The sequence below is a fragment of the Mytilus galloprovincialis genome, chromosome 13 (genome assembly GCF_965363235.1).
Source record: "Mytilus galloprovincialis chromosome 13, xbMytGall1.hap1.1, whole genome shotgun sequence".
NCBI lineage: Eukaryota > Metazoa > Mollusca > Bivalvia > Mytilida > Mytilidae > Mytilus > Mytilus galloprovincialis.
Window position 1 is genome coordinate 64,699,769 of NC_134850.1, and position 18,651 is coordinate 64,718,419.

At 31.2% G+C, this 18,651-nt stretch overlaps 1 long non-coding RNA gene across 1 annotated transcript; it reads right to left on the bottom strand.

Moving 5' to 3' along the window:
• Nucleotides 1–5,215: 5,215 nt before the first annotated feature.
• On the bottom strand, nt 5,216–11,238 carry LOC143057220 (uncharacterized). Its single transcript, XR_012972672.1, has 2 exons — nt 10,531–11,238; nt 5,216–10,186 (listed from the first exon to the last, which is right to left on the bottom strand). It is a non-coding gene; the product is annotated as an uncharacterized LOC143057220 (long non-coding RNA).
• Between the last annotated feature and the right edge of the window lie 7,413 nt (nt 11,239–18,651).

Below are 18,651 nucleotides of genomic sequence, written 5' to 3' on the forward strand. Positions count from 1 at the left end.
CAATTTCCATTTCCTTATTCGGTTTCTTTTTCCTTATTCGGTTCCTTTTTCCTTATTCGGTTTCTTTTTCCTTTTTCAATATTCATTACCTTTTTCGGTTTCTATTTCCTTATTCGGTTTCTATTTCCTTTTTCGATTTTCATTTCCTTATTCGGTTTCCATTTCCTTTTTCGATATTCAAAGTCCAAACTGAATTTTTTTTTTCCTTCAAAATTTTTTTTCCTCAAATTTTTTTTTCCTCAAAATTTTTTTTTCCTCAATTTTTTTTTCCTAAAAATTTTTTTTCCCTCAAAATATTTTTCCTCGAAAAGTTTTTCTTCAAAATTTTTTTTCGTTTCCTTATTCGTTTTCTTTTTCCATTTTCAATTATCATTCCTTATTCGGTTTCTTTTTCCTTATTCGATTTTCATTTCCTTATTCGGTTTCTATTTCCTTATTCAGTTTCCATTTCCTTTTTCGATATTCAAATTTTAAAAAAATATTACAATTCCAAACTGAATATTTTTTTCTTTCAAAATTTTTTTTTTTCTCAAATTTTTTTTCAGAAGACTTTTTTTCGTTTCCTTATTCGTTTTCTTTTTCCTTTTTCGATTTTCATTTCTTTATTCGGTTTCGATTTCCTTTTTCGATATTCAAATTTTGAAAAACTGAAGTGGCTGCTATTTTGATCGGCTGCTAATAGGCTTTAATTTGGTGTATAATATGAGCAGATGGGTTAAGGCAGTCCGTTCAATTATTCAAAATAAGCCATTTCTCAAAGTTCATGCGTATTTTGATATTTAAGTCCGTCGGTACTCTTCTACTAGAGGTTTCCCGATTTGCTACGTATCTGGTACGGTTGGTACGTAACTCAACGGTTGGTGCTGTTTTGGAGAAATCATTTAATGAATGAGGTCATTTCATTCATCGTGATAAAATCAAAAGAATTGAAATGCATATCAGCAAAAAAACTAGCTTCACGTTTTATTTGATAACGATTTCAACGTTTCTAAAACACTTTGTTTATGATTCCCTATGAAATTATTTAGTGGTACCTAAGAGAATGAATCAAACAGACCTTCAACGAACTGAGTTGACATGACTTTAATATTCTAAATATAGATTTGCGTTTGTGATTGGTATTGGTATTATTCTTTTGTTTCTTATCTATATTCGTTAACGTGTCAAATTTGTGTTAATTTCATTGTATAATTATTTCTTGCATGATTTTGAAATTAGACATTAAATATTAAACAATAAATTTCAGTCGTTTCATCAAAAGATTTTGTTTTGATGATTGGAAACCTGAGATTTTGCATTGACTCAGTGAGAAAAGGACACTCATGTTTTTATTTTATCAACAACTTGAGACTTTTTTCTTGAAATGCATTCCAAATAAAAGTAACTGACAATTTATTGATAAATAAGACATATTTGCCTATTCTGTCGTCGATGAAAAACACCAATATAAAAAGGAAGATATGACATAATTGCCAATGAGACAACTCTCCACCACAGGCACTTGTCTGAGGCAAGTGCATGTGTTCTCAACATGAGACCAAATGACACAGAAATAAACAACTATAATAGACCACCGTACAGCCTTCAACATTGAACAAAGCCCATCCCGCATAGTCCGCTTTAAAAGTCTCCGAAATGTCAAGTGCTAACAAATTTCAAACAAGAAAACTGACGGCCTAATTTATGTACAAAATATGAACGAAAAACAAATATGTAACACAGCAACAAACGAGAACCACTGAATTAATTTACAGTTTCCTGACTTGGGATAGGCACATATACATACATAATGTGGCGGCGTTAAACATGTAACTTTGACAGTGGTGTAACAGTACAACATAGAGCGAACTATAAAAATCATGAAAAAGACTTAAGCCTGACTTAACTCAGATCATGAGATACAAATAGAAATACACCTTGCTAAAACACAGGGTGTACGTGGCCTGGTACATATCTGAGAGTTTTTCCAGTTATTAACAGCTAGTTCAAAGCCAAAAACAAATAATAAACGAAATCATGCATCCTAGACTAAATAATTAATCATCATAGAATTAAAAAGACTAGAATAATTATTAATTAAATTGTACTGACATTGTATTCTTTAAATATCTTATAAACGATCTTTTAATTGAAGCTTTCCTTCCACCTTTATTGGTTAAATATCGCATACGTGTGTATTACGATTTATTTTGAAAATGCTGAAAATATATTGATTGATTGATTGTTGGTTTCTCAACGTTCAGTGGCAAATATTTCATGAATATTCAGGACGAGAACAATTTAACAATGAATACAATAGGTAGGGCTCGTAATAATTGAGGCCATCCGGGATGATGATCAGGGAAATTTTGACTGCCACAGGAAGATGAGGGTATATTGGATAGGGACATGAATTTTGTCTTGCATCAGGTAACCTACGAACCCCTCAAAGAGTTGTTGTAAGGGTTCTTAACGTACAAAGAGCATGACTTTCTCTTAACACGAGGCATCGGACTTAATCTATCTTAAATATGTATTTGTTTCTAATAAAATGCATAGTTTCAGCTTTCGCGTATGCAGTACGCATATGTTGTACTATGTTTAAGTGGAAACTCACAATTAGTTAATTTAATAGACCTTCACAGTCCTTGTTTCACAGTTGTAATACAACATCTAGAAGTTTTCAACGACCTTGACTGGCTATTAATACATCCAAATGTTGTATTAGAATTGTGAATTTATAAGACCTTCACAATCCTTGTTACACATTTGTATTGAAAAAGGTTTTGTATTTATGTTTATCATAATATACATTTTCAATAAGGCCGATTTTATATGTTAAAATAGCTCTTATTCTATCATGGTTTTGAAAGTCTACTTCAAAAAATTGCCAACTTATTCAATTTAAACTGTTGTATCTGTATAACAGGCGATTATTTGAAAAAAATATGAAAATATTTTATTTTTAGCTTGTTTATGTCTGTGCAATTTCAAGGGAGATAAATCTTAATCACAAACCGTTCGTTGCAACGGCTACTACTTGCAACGGTTGTTTGAAAGCATAATCGAGTACACACAATGTCGTTTGTTATGAACGTTGCGAAATATATTGATCATATACCTTTTGTTCCTCTCTTAATACGCTTTCGAATGAGGTATAAAGTTTATCTGTAAATACGGGCTGAAGTGTCACAGCAGTCCATTCAATTATTCAAAATATCCATTTCATTATTCAAAATTGGCTATTTCCTAATTTTCACGCGTGTTTTGGCATTTAGGTCCTCCGTAACCCCTCTAATGGTCATTGCCGCACATATTGTTTATTATCAGTGTATTTCTCTATCAATAAGCTTTTTATTGGTGTATAATTTTTATCGTAATTATGAGCTGACGGGTTGCAGCAGTCCGTTCCATTATACAAAATAAGCTATTTCTCAATGTTCACGCGTATTTCGATATTAATATATACCTTTTGCTCCTCTCTTAATAAGCTTACGAATGAGTTATAAGGTTTATCTATTATTCGGGGCTGAAGGGTAACAGCAGTCCATTCAATTATTCAAAATATCCATTTCATTATTCAAAATTGGCTATTCCTTAATTTTCACGCGTGTTTTGTCATTTAGGTCCTCCGTGACCCCTCTAATGGTCATTGCTGCACAATCAACTTGTTATATCTTTAATCAGAGGATGAAGAATAGCAAAGGTCCAGAGAAAATAAAAAAAGACAACGTAGAGTATTTTAATTTTGATATATATATATATATATATGTTTTGGTATTCAGGTTGTCCATACATGGAATTTCTTTTAAAAATAGTTAAGAAAAAGCCATAAGTTTATATCCTCCGAAACTAAATAAATAAATGAAATTAAAGATTTACAGAGTGTTTATTTATAATAATTTGAATGATCGTTTGATAACACTAAAATGACGAATTTAAAAATACGGAATTTAGCTACAGTGTCAGTTATTTTTATTTCACTATTCACCGCTCCAACTTGAATAATGAAACCTAAACTATTTCATCATTCATTACTTAACATTGAATAGTGAATAGTGAACTAGTTCATTATTCATTATTGAATTTTGAATAATGAATAATGGACGTACTTCAGCGCGGTAAAAATGACAAGTATGATGGATTTTTTTCTGTGCCCGGTAAAAAGACCACCTACATAATGTAGTGTTCTAGTACTTCCCAGATCTATGGACAAACCGACAGGCAGGACGGAACACTCTTAGTTAATCATATGTACATACCACCTAAAACTTCATTTTTGAAGGATTATATATATACATACAACCTCTAGTAACTTACCCTTTATTTCACTTTAAATGTGTCTCGTTTTATACTAATGTATAAGTGAAATAGTCGGGCAATCCATGACAGATTTTGCCAAGTAGCCTTTGCCAGCTGTTCATATTAAATTGTTCATATTGCCTCGCATATGTGTGTCTTCTATGCCACATACAACTGTGACGATATTGACTTTAGCAAACAATTCTGCTCAAACCGGTGCTAGGGACTGTCTTTCAACTTTCATTGAAACGAGCATGATTTCTCTGTGTAAAAGATCTCAATGTATTTGTCAAGAGAACAGCAATAAAGACGCTGTTTCTTTACTGCAAATGTATTGTGTATATGTCTTGATTTTGATGTCGGGCAAACTTATGAAAGAAAACGGAAACACAAAAATCAGTATTTTTTTTTTTAATTTGTTAAGGCGCATAACCCTAGAATGGTATAAATGACGCCACCAAAATTCAAATGTGATCTGTATTTTGTTGTAATACGGATTGTGTATAAGTTTCTTAACATTTTGTTGAGGCAAACTCAAGATAAAAGAACAAAAACTAATTTTTTGACGTACGGACATACACACAGACAAAGCTGGAAAAACTTAATGCCCCCTCCACTATAAGTCATATTTCATTGAATAACCCGATGTTTTCATCACTTAGTCACGATACTTGCTATCTATATCCTATTCTTTTTTTATTTATATAAAGTTCCGGAAAAAATTTCCCTAACCGATATTAATCAGAGTCTTTTAAATAACTAGAAGGAATTCTGATCTATATATAGAAAATTATTGACCTGGCTACTGAGGTTGTCATTTGTCGCTTCTGTAAAAGGAGTAAAAAACGGGGCATGTAATATCAAACTCGGGAATACGCTGGCATTTCATAATCTATCATTTATCTCAGATGGTGCCATTAAAACAAAATACATATATGGTTTGGCGATATCTGGCCACAGCTTTTATTCATAATATGATAGATTCATATAATATATAATATATATACATGTAGATAGATATGTTGTAGATAGATACTAAGATATGTTGTAGATAGATACTAAGATATGTTGTAGATAGATATATAGACCATAGACCATGTATATGTAGATAGATCTATGGTCGGTTACCCGAAGATAATATGGCAACCAGGTAGATAGATAGATATATGTGAAGATAGATATATATGAAATGCACCGTGGGATACACTGGTGCTTAAAATTTAGAAAACACCGTGGGATACACAAGTGTAGTCTGTATTATCCAAAAACCTAAAATTTCATAGTTAACATTAAGATTCTATGCAGCGAATTCTGCCATTTACGGGAATATATTTATGATGCTCAAAGTTCAAAAATAAAAGTCACTTTTCTCAACAGCAAACGAGTTAACATCATCAGTCAAATCTGTATCACCACTTTCACCGACAAAACCTGAAAAATAAATAGAAAAGAGCAGTATCTTGTTCAATAAAAAGGAGTGGGAGGGCGGGTTTTCAAGTTTACCGCTTACAAAATTTAAACATCTTGCTTGCTGCGATGAAATTCTAAAAAGGAATAAATGACGTCACAGAATATAACGTCACTCATGTCGGGTAAATCTAAAACATGAAACGCAATCCGTGAGTGGCCCCGGCGATAACTGAATTTAAGTCTATTAACTTAAATTCCATTATCTCAGATGGTGCCATTAAAACAAAATACATATATGGTTTGGCGATATCTGGCCACAGCTTTTATTCATAATATGATAGATTCATATAATATATAATATATATACATGTAGATAGATATGTTGTAGATAGATACTAAGATATGTTGTAGATAGATATATAGACCATAGACCATGTATATGTAGATAGATCTATGGTCGGTTACCCGAAGATAATATGGCAACCAGGTAGATAGATAGATATATGTGAAGATAGATATATATGAAATGCACCGTGGGATACACTGGTGCTTAAAATTTAGAAAACACCGTGGGATACACAAGTGTAGTCTGTATTATCCAAAAACCTAAAATTTCATAGTTAACATTAAGATTCTATGCAGCGAATTCTGCCACATTGACGGAGGAAAACAGAGACTCTGTCAACCGCCATAAAAAGGGCGGTTCGCTGCAAAGCTGTGAACCAGATATGAGATAACTCAGATAGGTAGATATTTTTATTTAACGTACAACTTGGTACATATATATATTAAATAATCTAGATAGATAGATAGATATTATTTAACGTACAACTTGGTACATAATAGATAAATAGATATTTTACTGAACGTACAACTTGGTCCATATATATGATAATGTCAAGATAGATAAATAGATATCTTTATTTAACGTACAACTGGTACATATAATATTAAATAATCTAGATAGATAGATAGATATTTTTTAACGTACAACTGGTACATATATAGATAGATAGATATTTTACTGAACGTACAACTTGGTCCATATATATGATAATGTCTAGATAGATAAATAGATATTTTTATTTAAAGTACAATGTTAAATAATCTAGATGAAGTTTTGTGAACAACTGTTCAAAACATATTTACCTACACAGATAAAAATACTTACCAAAACTACAGCAAACCATAAAATAGTTGATTGTATTTGTATATCATAAAATATAGTATATTATAGTATAATATCAACCAATAATATAAAGATGTTTAAGAATTCATTTCATAAGCAGGTTAAGAGTGACAAGTGAAAAACATCCAGTGAAAAAGTTCTGATCTGATCGAATCATAATATTTTATGTAGCAACCTGACAGCTTATTATAAAGGCAATAAATAGTTGTAAATTCTATAGCAGCACCAGTCCAGTTTGCATTGGTCTAAATTGCCACCATCCTTACTTAAGAAAGATGAATTTCACACTCCATCTGGTCATGTTCTACATCTCATTGGCAAAGACCCACTCTAGAACTACCTGTGTCAATACCACTACAAGTTAATTAAAATTATGTTGGATCCTTACAGTTTCATTATACATGTATATTCTGAGTTAACGTTTAACATGTGACAAATATGCCACCACAAAAAAAACATTTCCATGCCTAGACCTAGTCAACCCCATCTGGAGGATATCAGTCTGCTACAAAAACATACTTACTATTGAGGATTCTACTATTAAAACATCAAACATTAAAAATCTCCTACAATTCTGTATGGCAAATAGCTACATGGAAGTATATGCTACATAGTAATATGATTACAATTTAAAGCATAATAAATCAAGACAAATAATAATTCTTCTGGAAAACCCTGTATTAAGTGTCAGTATTGGATCTCCAACCCATTTATTGATTTTATAATCCTTCAAAATCAATGAAAGGACAGCTTTATTACATTAAATGACAAGGTGATTTGAACTTGGATATCACAAGGCCTAGATTAAACAAGGTAAACCTGGTTAAAGTTACCTGTTAGGACATCCAAAAGTTATAAAGGATGACCTGTGTTACACAAAAAACAAAACACAAACAAGTGCTTAACAACATCTAGATACCCTCATAATTAAAAGCAAAACAATTCAAATAGTCCCAGCGTTCATGCTTAAGTTACTGAAATTCAACCTGTACTATAATTTCCATGATAAATAACAACCATAATTTGGAATCAACTGTTGCCCAGCAACCAGTAGGGCCAATCATTTATGCAAAGAAAAGTTCCATATAAAGCACCAGCCTAAAATAACAAACGGCACCTAAACATACAGCGTACAATACTCATAAATTGGGCAACTTCTAGAATCCCCCAGGATGAAGATTACAATACATTCTATACTAGTATATATATAAATTAAGCTGTTGACACCTAAATACTAAAGATTTTTAGCAGTGGAGCAGACTGCAAGACAAAGCTGTAAATAATTACTTAGTTTGTACTAGATTTGCTAATATTACATGTACATACATGTATATATTTAACTGCGACTGACAATTTAAAAAGTAAAAAAAAAACAAACTTGTCAAGATTAAAAGTTGATTACAAGATAAAACCATTGGACCCCTTTTTTCCCTTAATATATATGTATATATATAAAAACAAGAGTGCACACACTGAAATGTCTTGCCTTCTTTACTAATCCTTGATACTATCTTGATAGGCCTAAATATACAGCTTTATTACAACTGTCAAATAAACTCAACATTAACCAAGAAAAGGAAACATTGATCAATCAACCATGAAAATGAGGTCAAGGTCAGATGAACCATGCCAGGCAGACATGTACAGCTAACAATTCTTCAATACAACAAATATAGTTGGCTTATTGCTTATAAATAAAGAAAAACAGACCAAAACACACAAACACTTAAAACTTAGCAATTGACCGTGAAAATGAGGTCAACGTCAGATAAAACCAGCATAAACCACATGAGGATCATAAAATATGTCCATACACCAAATATAGTTGACCTAATTCACAAGGTATTAGAAAAATAGACCAAAACTAAAAAACTTAACTTTGACCACTGAACCATAAAAAATAAGGTCAAGGTCAGATGACACCTGTCAGCTATAAATGTACACCTTACAATCATTCCATACACCAATTATAGTAGACCTATTGCATATAGTATAAGAAAAACAGACCAAAACACAAAAAACTTAACTATAACCATTGAACCATGAAAATGAGGTCAAGGTCAGATGACACCTGTCAGCTAGACATGTACACCTTACAATCATTCCATACACCAATGATAGTAGACCTATTGCATATAGTATAAGAAAAACAGACCAAAACACAAAAACTTAACTATAACCATTGAACCATGAAAATGAGGTCAAGGTCAGATGACACCTGTCAGCTAGACATGTACACCTTACAATCATTCCATACACCAATTATAGTAGACTTATTGCATATAGTATAAGAAAAACAGACCAAAACACAAAAACTTAACTATAACCACTGAATCAAGAAACTGAGGTCAAGGTCAGATGACACCTGCCAGTTGGACATGTACACCTTACAGTCCTTCCATACACTGAATATACTAGACCATTTGCTTATAGTATCTGAGATATGGACTTGACCACCAAAACTTAACCTTGTTCACTGATCCATGAAATGAGGTCGAGGTCATGTGAAAACTGTCTGACAGACACGAGGACCTGCAAGGTACGCACATACCAAATATAGTTATCCAATTACTTATAATAAGAGAGAATTTAACATTACAAAAAAAATCTTTTTTATTTATCAGGTTATTAAACAAGATAAATATTAATATTATAAATATATAAATCGAAGCGTCCTCCATTCAAAAAGTGATAAATACCAAACAACATTTAAAAGTTTCAAAGTATAAATATATTATATAATTATATAGAATGTAACGTCATATTTCCAAAAGTTTTTTATTTAAAGCACATGATGTGGCATCCCATCATTGTATGGCCATAAAAATTTGTAAACGTAACACATTCAGCAATTTTAAGTTTAGAAACTGAGATATAAACATTACACAAATCTTTTCAATCCTACCCATAAGATTAGAAAAAGTTGTCTTAATCTATATAAATAAGTTTGTTATATGTTGGAATCACATGTACATTTTGTACATGAGTTGGTTTAACTTAAAAGTAATATACTGCTTTTAACTAAAAAATCTGACGATTACCTGAAAATTTTTCAACTGAATCATACCAATGCGAAGCTCTAGGGGTTAGCATAAATATCATCGATGATGATCCAATGTACAAATGTATGTGACCAAAGCAGTTGAGTTAGTGGCGTGATGAGTCGTGAATCCAGTCCAGTATGGTAACCCATTTGTAAAAAAAAACTGGTGTGGCCTTGTTGTCCAAGTCTCAGGTCCAACTGTTACAATCCTTGGCCATGTTCTGTGGCCGAGCAAGGTCTCTTCTTGATCTACCCAACATGTGCTACAACTCAACAAAAAGTAAATATTAGTTTCCCCATGCTACAATGTACATAGCATTGACATAACAAAACCAAATAACTGTACAAAGAAACAATAACAATTAAAAATTATGTATACTCATACATGTGGTTGTGTCAATAATAGTTACAATAATTTAAAAATAATTCAAAATTAGTATATATACAGATTTATATAAACTAAAATCCATAGTCAGTTGATAGTAACATAGTGTAATATTAGTATATAATTGAGTTATTATTGATTCGTTATTACAACAATAATTCAAGCTGTGGCCTGTTGACATATTTGTTGGCTAAATTCTTGATCTAACTGAACTATTCATACCATATCGACCTAGTCTAGTCTAGAGAGTAGTAGTTACTATAAAAAGTATACATTTGTACATGTCACTGTGATGAATGACTCTTGACAATTTTGAGTACACAAATGTGTAGGTACACGCAAAATGTATAGCCGGATATATACAGATGATAATATTTGCTTAAATCCACCATCAAGCTAACATTTAGCAATGATTTCTTCTGACTACTGCTTCTTAACTCCAGATATGGTCTCTGTTCAAGATTTCCAAGATTTTTGTTTATTTGTATCGAAAGTTGAACTTCCGGTTATGAACCTGGGTCCTTCGCCCCAAAGAGTACGTCCCTTTTACGTTCATATCCTTTCATGGAATATTTTCTGTATATGTGCTATGAAAGATCTAGATACACAATTACCGATGTATACCCTCTTAAGGAAAATTTACTTTTAATTCGGAAGTTTCGGGAGTTCATTAGATAACACCTGCCCCACACCACATAATCATTAAAGACACGTTACTAACCTGCCTGATCTGTTACAGCGCAAAATACCATTTGTTAGGCTTACCCATAGGCACTTGACGATCTGTCAATACTCAATTTCAAAGTATAAGATATGAGATCAAAGTAATATATATAAAAAAATTAAAATAAAAACACTCGTGCATCTAATTTTATGTAGAAATATATTACGCCTGGTAAACATTATTATAATCTGCAAATCTTAGGACAATGTTGCATCTAATTGTAAACTCACACTTGTAAAAATTAAATAATTATAAAAATTGAAAACGAGTAATCCATTCATGAGACCAATGAATTTGTCATTCAGTCTTTCCATATGCTCTCCACGTGGCGATGCCATATGGTTAAAAATTGACGATCGATAAAACGAATTCTTTCTAAGATTACTTTTAATCACATTAGAAGCATAAGTCAGGTTATAACCATACAAATTCTTACACGGTTTACTTTACCATTTCAATTTTCAAGTTTACCGCTTACAAAATTTAAACATCTTGCTTGCTGCGATGAAATTCTAAAAAGGAATAAATGACGTCACAGAATATAACGTCACTCATGTCGGGTAAATCTAAAACATGAAACGCAATCCGTGAGTGGCCCCGGCGATAACTGAATTTAAGTCTATTAACTTAAATTCCAGTATTGTTACGTAGGGACATTTGTTCTTACGAAACAGCTTATAAATGCACATCTTATACAGGGGCAGATCCAGCCATTTTAAAAAGGGAGCGGGTTCCAACTATATGTCCCTATTCAAATGCATTGATCGGCCGAAAAAGGGAGGTTCCAGCCCCGAAACCCCCTTCTGGATCCGCCACTGTTACAACATTTTGATGTCTCATATAGACTTTCCAGTTCGTTTTTCATTGTATACTAGAAAGATCTCATTTTTGTCTGAATTGGTGAACCCTTTTTAACGATAAAGAGTAATAAGGAAATGAAAATTGAATAAGGAAATAGAAACTGAATAAAGAAATAGAAACCCAATAAGGAAATGGAAATCTAATATTATAACAATGAAATAAAAACCCAATAAGGAAATAGAAACCGAACAAGGAATGAAAATCGAATAAGGAAAAAGTTACCGAATAAGAAAATGAAAATTGAATTAGGAAATAGAAACCAAATAAGAAAATAGAAACCGAATAAGTAAAAGGTTACCGAATAAGGAAATGAAAATCGAATAAGGAAAAAGAAACCGAATAAGGAATGTTATTACATTGGTTGCAATGAATTACATTGATTTCCCAGTTAAATAAAAACCGATAATTTCACATGTGAAATAAACGTGGTTATTTCACTCCCTGACGTCATACAATAAGTACCGATTATCAGGTTATCTGCATGTTGATATCGTAAAATATCAGCTGCGAGACATAATATGAAGCTTTTTGTCGAGTGAGCGTAGCGAACGAGATCAACTAGCCTTCATATAATGTCAAGCAGCTGATATTTTACAATATCAATATGCAGATAATCTGATAATCGATTTATCGGGCTATGTTTGCGTGTTTCGGAAGTGTTTTCTTTGTTTCACCAGCACACAAAAGATGACTTGATAAGTTCGGGTCAAAGTTATTAACGTCGGTTCAAACATTATGACGTCGCTGATATGTCAGGGTCAAAATTATTAAGGCCGGGTCATCGTATTTGACGTCACAAAGACATGATACGGAATAATATTATTAATTTGTATATTTTAACAAATTTGATTCGTTTAGGGATAGTCACATGTTAAACTATATTTTCGAAGGTAGAGAGAAAACGGCGGATAGCAAAAAGCATATTGTACGGCAAAAAGCATATTGCACGGTTATTTTTAGAAAATATAAAAACCGATAAACTTTGTGACGTCATGTATTGAATTTCAGGATATTGTTAAACGATCTTAACGTTTTGAAACAGATGATATCTGTGATCGATAATCATTATTTGACGGAAAAAATCTTCAAATACTTAAGATGACAAACAAACAATAAAAAAGCAATTGAAATAACAACTAATATTTTGTATTGTTAAGGAGACAATATGATATCTATAAAATTCCAACAAAATCAAATGACGATTTTGATACAAATATGGTCGGAAATTAATAATATAACAAATATAGCCTTTGTATGAGGTCAATACAGGATATATCGACCCAAAGAAGTATATCGACCTCGGACTACGTTCTCAGTCAATATACTTCTTTCAGGTCAATATATCCTTTTATCATATGTTTAGTAGTAAATACAGTAGTTTTGCATGTTTGATAAATAGCCTGCTGTTTAATCCGTATCGCGCAACTTTGGTGCGCACCCTTTATCGCATACCCTTTATCACACCCTTACCCTTTATCGCATACCCTTTATCACACCCCTACTTTTTATTTTTTTTATTTTTTTACATAAAGTCAGTTTTGGATATTTTTTTTGCTTATGAAAAATTTTCCTCAAAATTTTGTTTAATGACGTCATTGTTTGGTATGTGACGTCACGAACGTCGTTTTCATATTATATGTGACGTCACGAACGTCGTTTTCATATTGTATGTGACGTCACGAACGTCGTTTTCATATTGTATGTGACGTCACGAACGTCAAGCCCTGCTTTCATGATATTCATGTATTCATGAATAAAGTAGAATATTCATGAATATTCATGAATATTCCACTTCCATTCATGGTTACTATTCCAGTGTCAAAATTATTCATGAATATGAAACATGAATTAAGTGGAATATACATGAATTCTTAATAACTGTTTGGAGACAACAAATAAATGTTCTTAAAATGCTAGTCACTTACTATATCATAGTATAATCAAGTTTCCTTCATTCAAAATTGTTTTTTTGTGGTAATAAAACCCTTTTTGTCAATATGAATAAACATGAATAAGAATGAATGTTTGGACTTAGAATTTTTTTGCATACATTTCATGAATAAGAATGAATAATGAGGAATAAATTTTGGACTTAGAATATTTTTTCCATTGTGTGACAAACATGAATAAGCATGAATAAAGCTGCATGATAATGACTCAGAACTATTTGTGGTAAACGGCATAAAAATTGATAATGAAATTTGTTCTAGGACTTTTGTATACGTATATTTTTACTTGATTGTTGATGCGGAATAACATACATGTACATGTATGTATTCCACAGTTAAATGAAAAAAATATATATGATAATTTTAATAGATAGCTCATGTAGGTGATATTCATAACATCTTCATACAAAACACTGCCCCTGCGAGATGAAATTCATGAACTGATGAACCACCATGAACTGTTCATGAATGTTCATGAACAATGCATGACTGTTCATAATGAGTTCATTAAGTTTCGTTCATGAATTTAGTTCATGAATAGTTCATAAAATGCAGTTCATGAATATTTTCTGAACTTTAATGAACTGTAAGTCAGTTCATAATGTTCATAAATTGTTCATAACACATGTTCATGAACATTTTATGAACTTTAATGAATAAATGAATACATAAAGTTTATAAAAAAATTCATAAACTTGACTGTCATACAAGTTCTCATAAAATTTGACATCCATTACATTGTATCATGACATCACAATTAAAGTGCTTTTAGCATGACCTCTAGTTCATTCATTTACAGATCTTGAGATCATTTTGAGACAAAATTCAGTTGAATAGCAAAAGTGTAAATACATGTATGAGGGGGAGGACAGGGGTAAGGGAGACAGGGAGGAAGGGTGTAGGAGAAAGGAGAAAGGGTGTAGGAGAAAGGAGAAAGGGGGTAGGAGAAAGGAGAGGAAGGCTGGGAGAAAGAGAAAAAGTTGGAGAAAAAAAATAAAATATGAAAAAATAAAATATCTCTCTTTTTTGTGGTAAATTAAAGAAAATAAAATAATCATTAAAAAAAAATCATTTAACAACAGATATTAGCTCAGCACCTTTTTCTTTTTTTCATACTATGCCAGAAGAGTGTTACATTTTTAGAGTCATACAAAATTTGGGACTCACTTTGAAGTTTTGTAACTTACTTTGAGCTGGAGATGTTTCTCATGTTTCGTTTTTACAATCATGACAAATTTGGTAAACTTAATTTCTTTCTTCTAAAGATGTAATTTCTGATTGTCTCTCAAAGTTCAAACATGTGCCTTTCTTAACCATCATACGGCACATAGAGGAACTTGGAAAATAAGGACAGATTAATGACAATTCATTCTTTCCCAAACATTGCAGACTGGTGTCAATAATTATCATTATTAATGAATTACGTTTACCTATTGTAAAACGCTTCAATGACTTTGACAAAAGATTACAATGTAGACAAATGATTACAAGTGACTGGGAATAGAAAAACGTCATAATGACGTCAGCAAAATGATGTTTTTGACGCTTACAATACAAATGAAGATGTTTGATGAGGAGTGAAGTAATATAGCTGTCAAAACAAAGCAGATTTGTTATCAGATAAGTAAATTATATATATTTTGATTATATTTTTTTGCTGAATAACTATTTGTTGAAGCATTTTATAATAATTATTGATTAATTAAAATAAATATAAAACACCAGAAAGTAGCCTTTACATTTTACAGTGTTAGTTTAATGATTTCCATTCAGGAATAACTGATAGATTTGTACAATATATTGTATTTCAAGGTAAAAATAATTCATGCTTCAGCCACTCTTATGATTGTGTGTGGGTAAATTAAAAGGGGAAAAAGGGGGGTAGGTACATTATTTGAAATGTCATGAAAAGGCTGAAGTGATATTCATGTTATTAATCTTACTCTATTGATATTTTAATAAAAACAACATTTATTAAATTAAATTATTACATTGTATTATACCTGTTAGAAACTGTTTAATCTTGAGTGCTTATTTATAAAAACAAATATCAAGGACTTTTGATTCTTTGTGGAGTGATTTTTGATTTTGCAGGGGGAAACTCAGATGCATTTATTGATTAAAAGATCTGTTCAACTGTGAAGAATTTCAAGCAGAACAACTGCACCAAGATGTTATTTAGCATTTCTAGTTGGAAGTCCTGATACAGCAATTTTAATTACAGACAGGAAGAGAAGTTTACTTATGATAATAACACAAAAAATGAAAATTCAAAAAAATCCTTTTAAATTATTTCATGAACTTTAGATGAACAGTTCATGAACTACAAGTGGACAGACAATATTCATGAATTAAATTACTAATGAACAGTTCATAAACACAGTAGTTCATGTGTTCATGAATGATTCATGGACTGGTATGGTTCATGAACAAATTCATGAATCATTCATAAAAAAATTCATGAACTATACATGAAAGGACATGAACTACAAATGGACAAGCGTGTTCATGAACTATAAAATCATGAACAATTCATGAATAATAAAAGTTCAAGAACTATTTTTGTTCATGAACTTTAATGAACCAAAGAGTTCATGAACACTTTCTGTTCATGAATAGTTCATTATTCACTGGTTCATGAACGTGCTTGTCCATTTGTAGTTCATGTCTAGTTCATTAACTGTTCATGAATCTTTTATGAACAATTCATGAATTATGTTCATGAATCATTCATGAACATTCATGAACTATTCATAATCATTTCGCAGGGGCAGATGTCAAGAAAATAATAAGCAACAAAAGTGACTTTCAGTCATGTGTCATAGATGTTTTCCTGTTCATTTTTGGAGAAAACTAGCGGGTTGGGTAAAGTTAATGAAAGGAAGAAAAGCCAATGCAAAGGACGACGTCAAGCCAGCATTAGATAGGCCTACATAAGAATTATTGACAATAACAATTTTTGAACAATTCCCAGATAAATGAGAAAAAATATCATTGCATAATTACAAAATGTTCAAAAAGCTATCCGACTAAACAGGTTTGGATTAAATTCTAGATTAAATAGTGGACAATTTTGCTAGCTTTTAATGAAAGTGATTGTAAAATTCATATTTCACAGCTATCATGATTAAAAAATATTTTAAACTTAAATGTCTGTATTTGCTTTTGGTTTTCAAAAAACCTCTCAAGGACACTTATTTCAATATTCATGGTTAATCTAGAATATTCAACCATTTAATATTCATAGTTATTCTAGAATATTCAACCTTTCAATATTCATGGTTATTCTAGAATATTCAACCTTTCAATATTCATTAAATATTCAAGGTTATTCTAGAGTATGTATTTAGCATTCAAAATTGGGATAGATATATATTTTTCATTCATGGTGATTCTAATCATGCATTATTCATAGACATCCTATTTCATGTTCATGAATATTCTACAGATAATTATTCATGTTTAATCGTGGTTATTCAGTTCATACAATATTCATGTATATTCAAGCTTATTCAGCTCATACAATATTCATGTATATTCAAGCTTATTCAGTTCAAACAATATTCATGTATATTCAAGGTGCCATTTAACATTCATGAATATTCATGAATATTCATGAACTGTTACCTTGAATATTCATGAATATTCATGAATATTATTCATGAATATTCATGAATTGTTCATGAATATTCATGAATAATTCAAGGTCAGGAAAGCAGGGAGTTTTCATATTTTTGGCACACTAAATGCAACTATAAAAAATACAAAAATAAACAAAGTATTTTTAAAACAACAGCACGCAAATTGTAAGGTAACCAAGGTGCTTCGGATTAGTAATTGAGCAGTTCTTTTAAGGCCTTTGAAACAAGACAGAAGTAGAACTGAAGGTAACCCAGTGCTATGGAACAGAAAACAGTTCATATAATACTCTTCTGTTGAAACATATGATAAAGCGTATAATACATGGCAAAATCCGTATCATATTTCGTATCATCCCGAGACATCAATATCAGCTCGTTTAATCCATGCGTCGTTCGGTCACGCGTTCGTCTTATTTTTGATATACAAATACGGCGATTAGTTATACTATAAATAATCGAAAAAGGAAAAAGAAAACGAATAAGGAAACGAAAAAAACTTTTTGAGGAAAAATATTTTGAGGAAAAAAATATTTTGAGGAAAAAAAATTTTGAGGAAAAAAAAATTGAGGAAAAAAAATTTTGAGGAAAAAAAAAATTGAGGAAATTTTTTTTTGAGGAAACAAAATTTTGAAGGAGAAAAAAAAATCAGTTTGGACTTGTAAAATTTTTCAAAATTTGAATATCGAAAAAGGAAATGGAAACTGAATAAGGAAATGAAAATCGAAAAAGGAAATAGAAACCGAAAAAGGAAATGAATATTGGAAAAGGAAAAAGAAACCGAATAAGGAAATGAAAATCGTATAAGGAAATGAAAATCGAATAAGGAAACGAAAATCCAATAATGAAATAGAAACCAAATAAGGAAATAGGAAACAAATAAGGAAATAGAAACCGAATAAGGAAACAGAAACCGAAAAAGGAAATGAATATTGAAAAAGGAAAAAGAAACCGAATAAGGAAAAAGAAACCAAATAAGGAAATTGAAATTGAATAAGGAAATGAAAATCCAATAAGGAAATAGAAACTGAATAAGGAACTAGAAACCGAAAAAGGAAATGAATATTGAAAAAGGAAAAAGAAACCGCATAAGGAAAAAAAAACCGAATAAGGAAAAAGAAACCGAATAAGGAAATGAAAATTGAATAAGGAAATGGAAATCGAATAAGGA